The following is a 9,058-nucleotide window of genomic DNA, read 5'->3' as shown; positions in this document are numbered from 1 at the left end:
AAGGAATACTACCAAACTCATTCTATGATACCCAAACCACACAAAGACCCAACAAAAAAAGAGAACTTCAGACCTATCTCTCTTATGAACATTGACGCAAAAATACTCAATAAAATACTTGTAAACCGAATCCAAGAACACATCAAAGATATCATCCACCATGACCAAGTAGGCTTCATCCCAGGCATGCAAGGGTGGTTCAACATATGGAAATCCATCAATGTAATCCACCACATAAACAAACTGAAGGAGAAAAGCCACATGATCATCTCCTTGGATGCCGAAAAAGCATTTGACAAAGTCCAACACCCATTCATGTTTAAAGTCTTGGAGAGATCAGGAATACAAGGCACATACTTAAATATAGTAAAGGCAATATACAGCAACATCAAACTCAATGGAGAGAAACTTAAATCAATCCCACTGAAATCAGGGACAAGACAAGGCTGCCCACTATTTCCATATCTCTTCAACATAGTACTTGAAGTCCTAGCCAGAGCAATAAGACAACTAAAGGAGATCAAGGGGATACAAATCGGAAAGGAAGAGGTCAAAGTGTCACTATTTGCAGATGATATGATAGTATTCATGAGTGATCCCAAAAATTCAACCAGAGAACTCCTTCAGCTGATAAACACCTTCAGCAAAGTGGCAGGATACAAAATCTACTCAAAAATCAGAAGCCATCCTGTACACCAAAGACAAAAGGGATGAGAAAGAAATTAGGGAAACAACACCCTTCACAATAGCCACTAATAACATAAAGTACCTTGGGGTAACATTAACCAAACAAGTGAAAAACCTGTTTGAGAAAAACTTCAAGTCTCTGAAGAAAGAAATTGAAAAAAGATCTCAGAAGATGGAAAGATCTCCTGTGCTCATGGATTGGTAGGATTAACATTGTGAAAATGGCCATCCTGCCAAAAGCAATCTACAGATTCAATGCAATTCCCATCAAAATACCACCTCAATTCTTTCCACACCTTGAAAAAAAGATTCTCAGCTTCATATGGAGAAACAAAAATCCCAGAATCTCTAAAACAACCCTGTACAACAACAGATCATCTGGAGGTATTTCCATCCCCGATCTCAAGCTGTACTACAGAGCAATAGTAATAAAAACTGCATGGTATTGGCATAGAAATAGAAAGGAGGATCAATGGAACCACATAGAAGACCCAGAAATAAATCCATGTACCTATGAATACTTGATTTTTGACAAAGATGCCAAAACCATTCAACGGAAAAAAGACAGCATCTTCAACAAATGGTGCTGGTCTAATTGGATGTCTACATGCAGAAAAATGAAAATAGATCCACATTTATCACCCTGCACAAAACTAAAGTCTAAGTGGATCAAAGACCTCAACATAAAACTCGATACGCTAAATCTGTTAGAAGAAAAAGTGGGGAACAGCCTAGAACTCATTGGCACAGGAGACAACTTCCTGAACAGAACTCCAACAGCACAGGCTTTAAGAGCAACAATCAATAAATGGGACCTCATGAAACTGAAAAGCTTCTGTAAAGCAAAGGACACCATCATCAAAACAAAACGACTGCCTACAGATTGGGAAAGAATCTTCACCAACCCTTTATCTGACAGAGGGCTAATATCCAGTATATATAAAGAACTAAAGAAGCTGAAAAGCAACAAACCAAGTAATCCAATTAAAAAATGGGGAACAGAGCTAAACAGAGAATTCTCTGTAGAGGAATATAGAATGGCAGAGAAACACTTAACGAAATGCTCAATGTCATTAGCCATTAGAGAAATGCAAATCAAAATGACCCTGAGATTTCACCTTACACCCATCAGAATGGCCAAGATGAAAAACTCAAGTGACAACACATGCTGGAGAGGTTGTGGAGAAAGGAGAACCCTCCTCCACTGCTGGTGGGATTGTAAACTGGTACAACCACTTTGGAAGTCAATCTGGCGCTTTCTCAGACAATTAGGAATAGTGCTTCCTCAAGACCCAGCTATACCACTGCTAGGCATATACCCAAAATTTGCTCAAGTACACAATAAGGACATTTGCTCAACCATGTTTGTAGCAGCTTTATTTTTAATAGCCAGAACCTGGAAACAACCCATATGCCCATCAACAGAGGAATGGGTACAGAAATTGTGGTATTTTTACACAATGGAATACTACTCAGCAATCAAAAAAGAGGAAATCATGAAATTTGCAGGCAAATGGTGGGATCTAGAAAAGATCATTCTGAGTGAAATACCTCAGAAGGAGAAAGACAAACATGGAATATACTCGCTGATATAGACCTAAAAGATATGATAAACATAATGAAATCTATACACCTAAAGAAGATAATCAAGAAAGCAGACAAGGGGTATGATGATCAATTTGTCTTTCATTTAGAAAGACAAATGGGATATGCATTGTACGTATGTCAGGAGTCTACCACAGAAAGCATCGGAAAGACTCTACCTAGTATTGTTCCAAAGTAGATACTAAGACTCATAACCAAACCTTCAGCAGAGTGCAGGGAATCATATGAAAGAAGGGGAGTTTGATGTGGAAAGGATAGGAGCTCCACAAGGACAAAACATATCTGGGCACAGGGTCTTTTCTGAGATGGACACTCAACCAAAGATCATGAGAGGATAAAACCTAGAACCTCTGCTCGGATGTGACCCGTGATAGCTCAGTAATCATTTGGTTTCCCATAGTAAGGGGAACAAGGACTATTTCTAACAGGAACTCAATGAATGGCTCTTCCCAAGGGAGGAGCAGTACTGTTAGGCCACAGAGGAGGGCTTTGCAGCCAGTCCTGAAGATACCTGATAAAACAGGATCAGATGAATGGGGAGGAGGTCCCCCCCCATCAGTGGACTTGGAAAGGGGCAGGGAGGAGATGAGGGAGGGTGGGTGGGATTGGAAAGGGAATGAGGGAAACAGCTGGGATACAGAATTAACAAAATGTACCTAATGAGAAAAATAAAATTAAAAAAAAAGTTATGAAGAAAATGGAACTGGGAAGGATATAGAATGTATATGGAAACAAGAGTGGGGATCATATGTGGGGAAAACAGGGCAGCGAGGTAAGAGTGCTGGGAACAAGAAGGAAAACTGAGGGGGCACATTGCTTTTTCAAGCTGGAGTCCTGTGAAAGGCTGGGCTCCTGGAATGCAGATAGGTTTTTTTTTTTTTTTGTTATTGTTATTGTGGGACCCTGGAATTGGGGAAACTTGTCAGAGGATATAAAAATGCTAGAGCACCACTAGGGGTGTATTGGAGTAGCTTTAAAAACTATTTTTTATGTTTCCTATGCCTCTTCCTTCCTTCTCCACCACAAACACCCCAACACCAGGTAGAAGAAAAAGAAGGTTAGTGGAAAGAAATGCTTAGTTTTCCTTAGCTACTTCCAGGCTTGTCAGGGTAGTCAGGTTCCTTGGGGAAATTCCAATCCTCATTTCAGAATATTTCCAACTTCTTGTCTCACTGCATCAACACCAACTAGGAACAGCAGGTAGAAGGCACCAGTAGCTTCTTCTTTCTCAGAGGCCCCTCAACACACTTTGGCTTCTGACATTTATTCTGTCAGGGTCTTCAGAATTATACTATTTGTAGCTGGCAAAGAATTGCTCTCAGAGCCCACATGAAGCAAATATTGCTGATGTTGACAATCTGAATCAGCCCCATATCACACAGTTGAGATTAAAACAAAAATATGTTTACTTATCATAAACCAAAACTTCCACAACAGATTGTCTGTTAGGCCTGTTGGTAGTTACATGCTGTTGCTTGCTGTAGGGTGAAGCTTGTCAAGCAGTTGTGTGCAGAGAGATGAGAAGACAAATTTATAGGTTCTGAAAATCAAACTTGCCCAAAGGAACTTGGTGCCCCTAACTTCTAGGAAGTACTCTAACAATAGTATCACTTTCTTTCTTCCTTATCCTTTTTTCTGTTCTGCCTAGTGTTAGTTGGTTGAAAGTGTAGAACAAGAGGGATGGAGAAGGGTGAAAGGAAAAAGAAATCACAAAGTAGCAAAGTCCATTTACACCCATTCAATGGCTTTTATAATCTAAAGGCCCTATGTTCTTCTACAATCCTTCCCAAAGCACAAAGCACATGTCTCTCAAAGGATTACCCCATCATCCTGGTACCATCTTGACTTAGTTAGAGCTTCTATCATTGTGATGAATATCATGACCAAAAGCAAGTTTGGGAGGCAAGGACTTATTTGGCTTATGGTTGTCCATATTTGGAAGAATTAGGGACAGAAACTAAGTAGGGCAGGAACCTGTAGGCAGGACCTTACACAAGGCCATGCAAGGGTTCTTCTTACTGGCTTGTTCCATGTGGCTTCCTTAGCTTGCTTTCTATTAGAACCCAGGACAATCAGCCCAGGGATGGCAGTACCCACAAGGAGTTGGACACTCCCTCATCTATTACTAATAAGAAAATACCCTCCAGGATATCCTAGAGCTAGATCTTGTGGAAGAAAAATTGGGATTTCCTCCTATCAGATGACTTTAGTTTGTGTCAAGTTGACAAAACTACCCAGCACATGGATCTAGTTTCATTCTTTGAGGAGATATCTCGTAATTCCTTGTTAATTTTTGGTGTAGTGGCTAATTAGGTTATGCCTGAATGTAACTTTCTCAAGTTTAATGTGAAGAAAAGGCAAGTCTCCTGCTGAGAGCCTGTCTATGACTCTGTAACCCTGCCACAGGCTCTCCAGGTATCCAGAGGGCAGAAAGGAAATGTTAGAGCCAAGATCAGATGTTGTTCTTTCACACCCATATATAACCCTCTCTATTTCCATTCTTATAGCTGATTGTGGTATCCCTGCTTCCAACAGAGAGAGATAAAAAAAGAGACAGACAAAAAGAAAGAAAGAGAGTGGTGGGAAGACAGAAGGAAGGGAGGGAGGGATAAACACAGAGACAGAAAGAAAAGAGAGAGACAGAAACATACTACACAGTGAGAGATAGAGACAGAGAGAGAAAGAGAGAGAGAGAGAGAGGGAGGGAGAGAGAGAGAGACCTTTCCAAGACCTCTCAATAACTCTAGTTTCAGGAGAAAGGCAAATATCCTAATTATTACTTCCAGGAATTTAGAGGCCTAGCACATACCTTCTGCTGGGCATTGAAATACTGTTAATGGATTGATGTTAATCTGTGTCTTTTAATCCTATTTTAAAATTTCTCCTCTATGAAGTTAGACATCCTTCAGTTTGATACATAGTTGTTTAGGATGGAAATGTCTTCTTGGTCAACTGTTTCCTTGATTAGAATGAAGGGTACCTCTTTATCTCTTCTGTTTAGTTCTAGATCAAAGTCTATTTTGTCTATATTTAGGATAGTGACAAATGCATTTTTCCTAGTTATATTGGAGTACTTTTGTCTATCCTTATACTTTATGGTGGTGCTGCTGCTTAAGATATTTTTCTTGGAGGCAGCACAAAAATGGAATTCATTTCTTGATCCATTCAGTCAGTCTGTAATTTTGAGTGCAGAATTGAGGCCATTCATAGTTACATTATTATTATTGTGCTTTAGTTCTGGTCATCATGTTAGTCTTTCCTGTTGTGTTCTCAGAGATACTTTATGTTTTAATACTTACTGCTTCATATAATTTCCACAGTCTCTCTGCTCTACTCTACTCATTTCTCTCTTCAGCCCCAAATAATGCTTCCTGTATTATCTTAGGTTTGGTTTGTTGAATATTATTATTTTAGGCTACCTGCGATGCGGAAAATTGTTCTTCCTTCAATGATAGCAGTAGTTTGGTGGATATATTATTTTAGATTGGATGTCATTTAGTTCTGAAGATACAATTTTGGAGGTTCTTCTGGCTTTGAAAGTTTATCTTGAGAAATCAGGTGTTCCTACCCCACTTTATCCTGGAATTAGGGAAGTTCAAGTTTTCATTTGATGGGTTTTGTTTATTTGTGACTTACATTTTTTTTTTCTCTTGGAGCTTTCAATCCTTTATTTATTTATTTATTGGTTTTGCATACTTAGTGTTTTAAATGTAAGATGCACTGACATTTTTGTTTCTTCAATTGTCTTTTTTGTGCTCTGTGTGCTTGTTGTATTGCAGGTGTGTCTTTGGGGCAGGTTTCTTCTCTGATCTTCTTGAAGGTTTTGTGTTTGCCATTGACTTGGGTTTCTTCTCCCTCCCCAATGCCTATAAGTTTAAGGTTTCATATTGTGTGTGTTCCCCCTCCTACACACACACAATACTTTGTAGGCAAGCATGCTACCAACTGAGCTACATTCCTAGCCCAATGGCCTGATTTCTGTTGATACTACATTTACATTACCTCATTTAGGTATAGTCTACAAGAAATATTACTTTCTCCAAGTGTGTTTGGGGAGGTAACATTTTCTTAATTTTAGCTGAAGAGCTGTTGTTTTCTAAATAAGACCCCGAATCCACGTCAAGTAAACGTGGAAACCAACTCAAATATTCTGGAGTTAGGAAAGATACCTTGGGGAATCCAAATGTTTTCCTAGTATTTCCACATCCTTGCCAAGATGTGTGGTCACTTGAGTTTTTGATTTTAGCCATTCTACAGGTATAAGATGGAATATCAGAGTCATTTTGATTTTCATTTCCCTAATGAGTGAGGACACTGAATGTTTCTTTAAGTGCTTCTCCACCATTTGAGATTCCTTTGCTGAGAATTCTTTGCTTGGCTCTGTATCCTATTTTTAATTGGATTATTTGGTTTGTTGGTATTTAATTCCTTGAGTTCTTTATATATTCTGGATATTAGTCCTTTGTCCGATGCAGGATTGCTGAAGATCTTTTCCCAATTCATAGACTGCTCTTTGTTCTACTGATAATGTCCTTTGCTTTACAGAAGCTGGCCCAAACCTAAACATAATAAAGCCTGTATACAGCAAACAGATAGCCAACATCAATGCAAAAAAAAAAAAAAAAAAACCAAAAAAAACCATACAATGGAAAGAAGACATCATCTTCAACAAATGGTTCTGGTCTAACTGGATGTTTACATGTAGAAAATGCAAATAGATCCATATTTGTAACCCTGTACAAAACTCAAGTCCAAGTGTATCAAAGGCTTCAACATAAAACTAGATATACCAAATATGCAGGAGGAAAAAATGGGGAAGAGCCTGGAACTCATTGGCACAGGAGGCAACTTCCTGAACAGAACACCAACAGCTCAGTCTCTAAGATCAACAATTAATAAATGGGACCTCTTGAAACCGATCATTTCTATGATGCTATTGTGAAAGGGAGTGTGTCTATGATCTCCTCTGTATGTTTTATTTTGCTTTTCAGGAAGAAAAATATTGATTTGTGCCAGTTGATTCTTCTGCCATAGTGCTGCATTTGCTTTTTGTATCTAGAAATGTTCTGAGAATTCTGGGATCTTTAATGTATACTTCATGTCATCTACAGAATGGATATTTTGACTTCTCTCCCTATGTGGATCCAGTCAATTTCCTTCTCTTTTCTTATGTTGTTTCAGCGAATCCTTTGGAAACCATGTTGAAAGGAATGTGGATTTTGGGCATCTTTGTCTCATTCTTGGCTTCAGGAGAACTGCATTTAGGATATTGTTTGCTGTGGGGTTCTAACCTGTATATTTTATTAAATTGGGAATGTTCACTCTAGTCCTATGTTTTCCTAGGAAAGTTATCATAAATGCATATTATATTTTTTAATTCCTTTTTTTCCCTGCATTTATTGCGATGAGTGTGTGGGTTTTGGCGTTTATATTTGGCTTATTAAATTTATTGACTTGTGTTTGCTGAACCATCCCTACGTTTCAGAGATAAAGCCAAGGTGTTTGGGGTAGACTTTTTGTTTTCTTGATGCATGCCTGTATTCTGTTTGCAAATATTTTATCATTTTTGAGTCTATTCTCATCAGGAATATTGGCCTTTAATTTGGTTTGTTTTTCTTTTCTTTTCTTTTGTTTTCTTTTCTTGTCTTGTCTTTTCTTATTCCTTTTTTTATTTCTGTTTTTGTTGAATCATTACTTGGTTTTGTTGAAAAAGTTATACTTGTTTTGTAGAAGCATTTTTTTGAAACATAGTGTTGGAAAGACTGGCTCTAGATCTTCTTTGGATATCTGGTAAATGTCTTCTCTGAATCCATCAAGTCATAGATATTTCTTGGCTGAAAGCCTTTTATTATTATTAAAGTATCCTCATTTTTTATTGGGCTATTTATGCTGTTGACTTCTTTGTTTAAATTTGTAATTTTGCACAATCTAGAGAATAATACAGGTCTTTCAGATTTTCCTACTGAATGGAGTAAACATTTTAAAAATATTGTCTTACAATGCTCTGAATTCACTTGGTATCCCTTATAATGTTTCCCTCTTCATTTCTGATTTTGTTAATTTAGATCCTCTCATTGTTTCTTTTGGTTTGTTGGGTGAAATGTTTGCCAATTACATTCATTGGTTCTTTTTATTGTTTTCTTTGTTTCTGTTCTGTTTATTTCTGCTTTTAATATTATTTCTTGCTGTCAATTTTGTTGTATTTGGTATTTTTCAACTTTTTGTGGTATATAATTATGAAATTTATTTCTGCTGTTTGTTTCTGATTTTTTTAATGTAGGCAATTAGAGCTATAACTTTTCCTCATATGATTACTATAGATGTATCCCAGAAGTTTGTTCTTATTGTTTTCATCATCAAATAATTCCAGGGAGTTTATATTTCTCCATTGATTTAATCTTTGACCCCCATCATCATTCTGTAATGAACTGTTTAATCTCCATGAGGTTTTGTATTTACAAGACATTTGTGTCTTATCAATTTAGCTTTGATTGAAGTATGGTCAAATTGCATACAAGGAGTAATTTCAAAGTTTTTTTTTTCATTTCTAATGATTTGTTTTTCATATCAGAATGCAGTTTATTTTAGAAAAGTTTCTGTGTGCTTCAGAGTAAAATGTGTCTTCTTTGTTCCTCTGTTAAAATATTCTCTAGGTATCTGTTAAGTCCATTTGATGTAATGTCATATATTTATCTGAGGTTTTTATTTATTTTGGTCTCGAAGACCTGTTTTTTAGAGAATGTTTGGTATTGAAATGACTTAATAA

The sequence above is a fragment of the Meriones unguiculatus genome, chromosome 3, assembly GCF_030254825.1.
Source record: "Meriones unguiculatus strain TT.TT164.6M chromosome 3, Bangor_MerUng_6.1, whole genome shotgun sequence".
Lineage (NCBI taxonomy): Eukaryota > Metazoa > Chordata > Mammalia > Rodentia > Muridae > Meriones > Meriones unguiculatus.
This window is presented reverse-complemented; position numbering follows the sequence as displayed.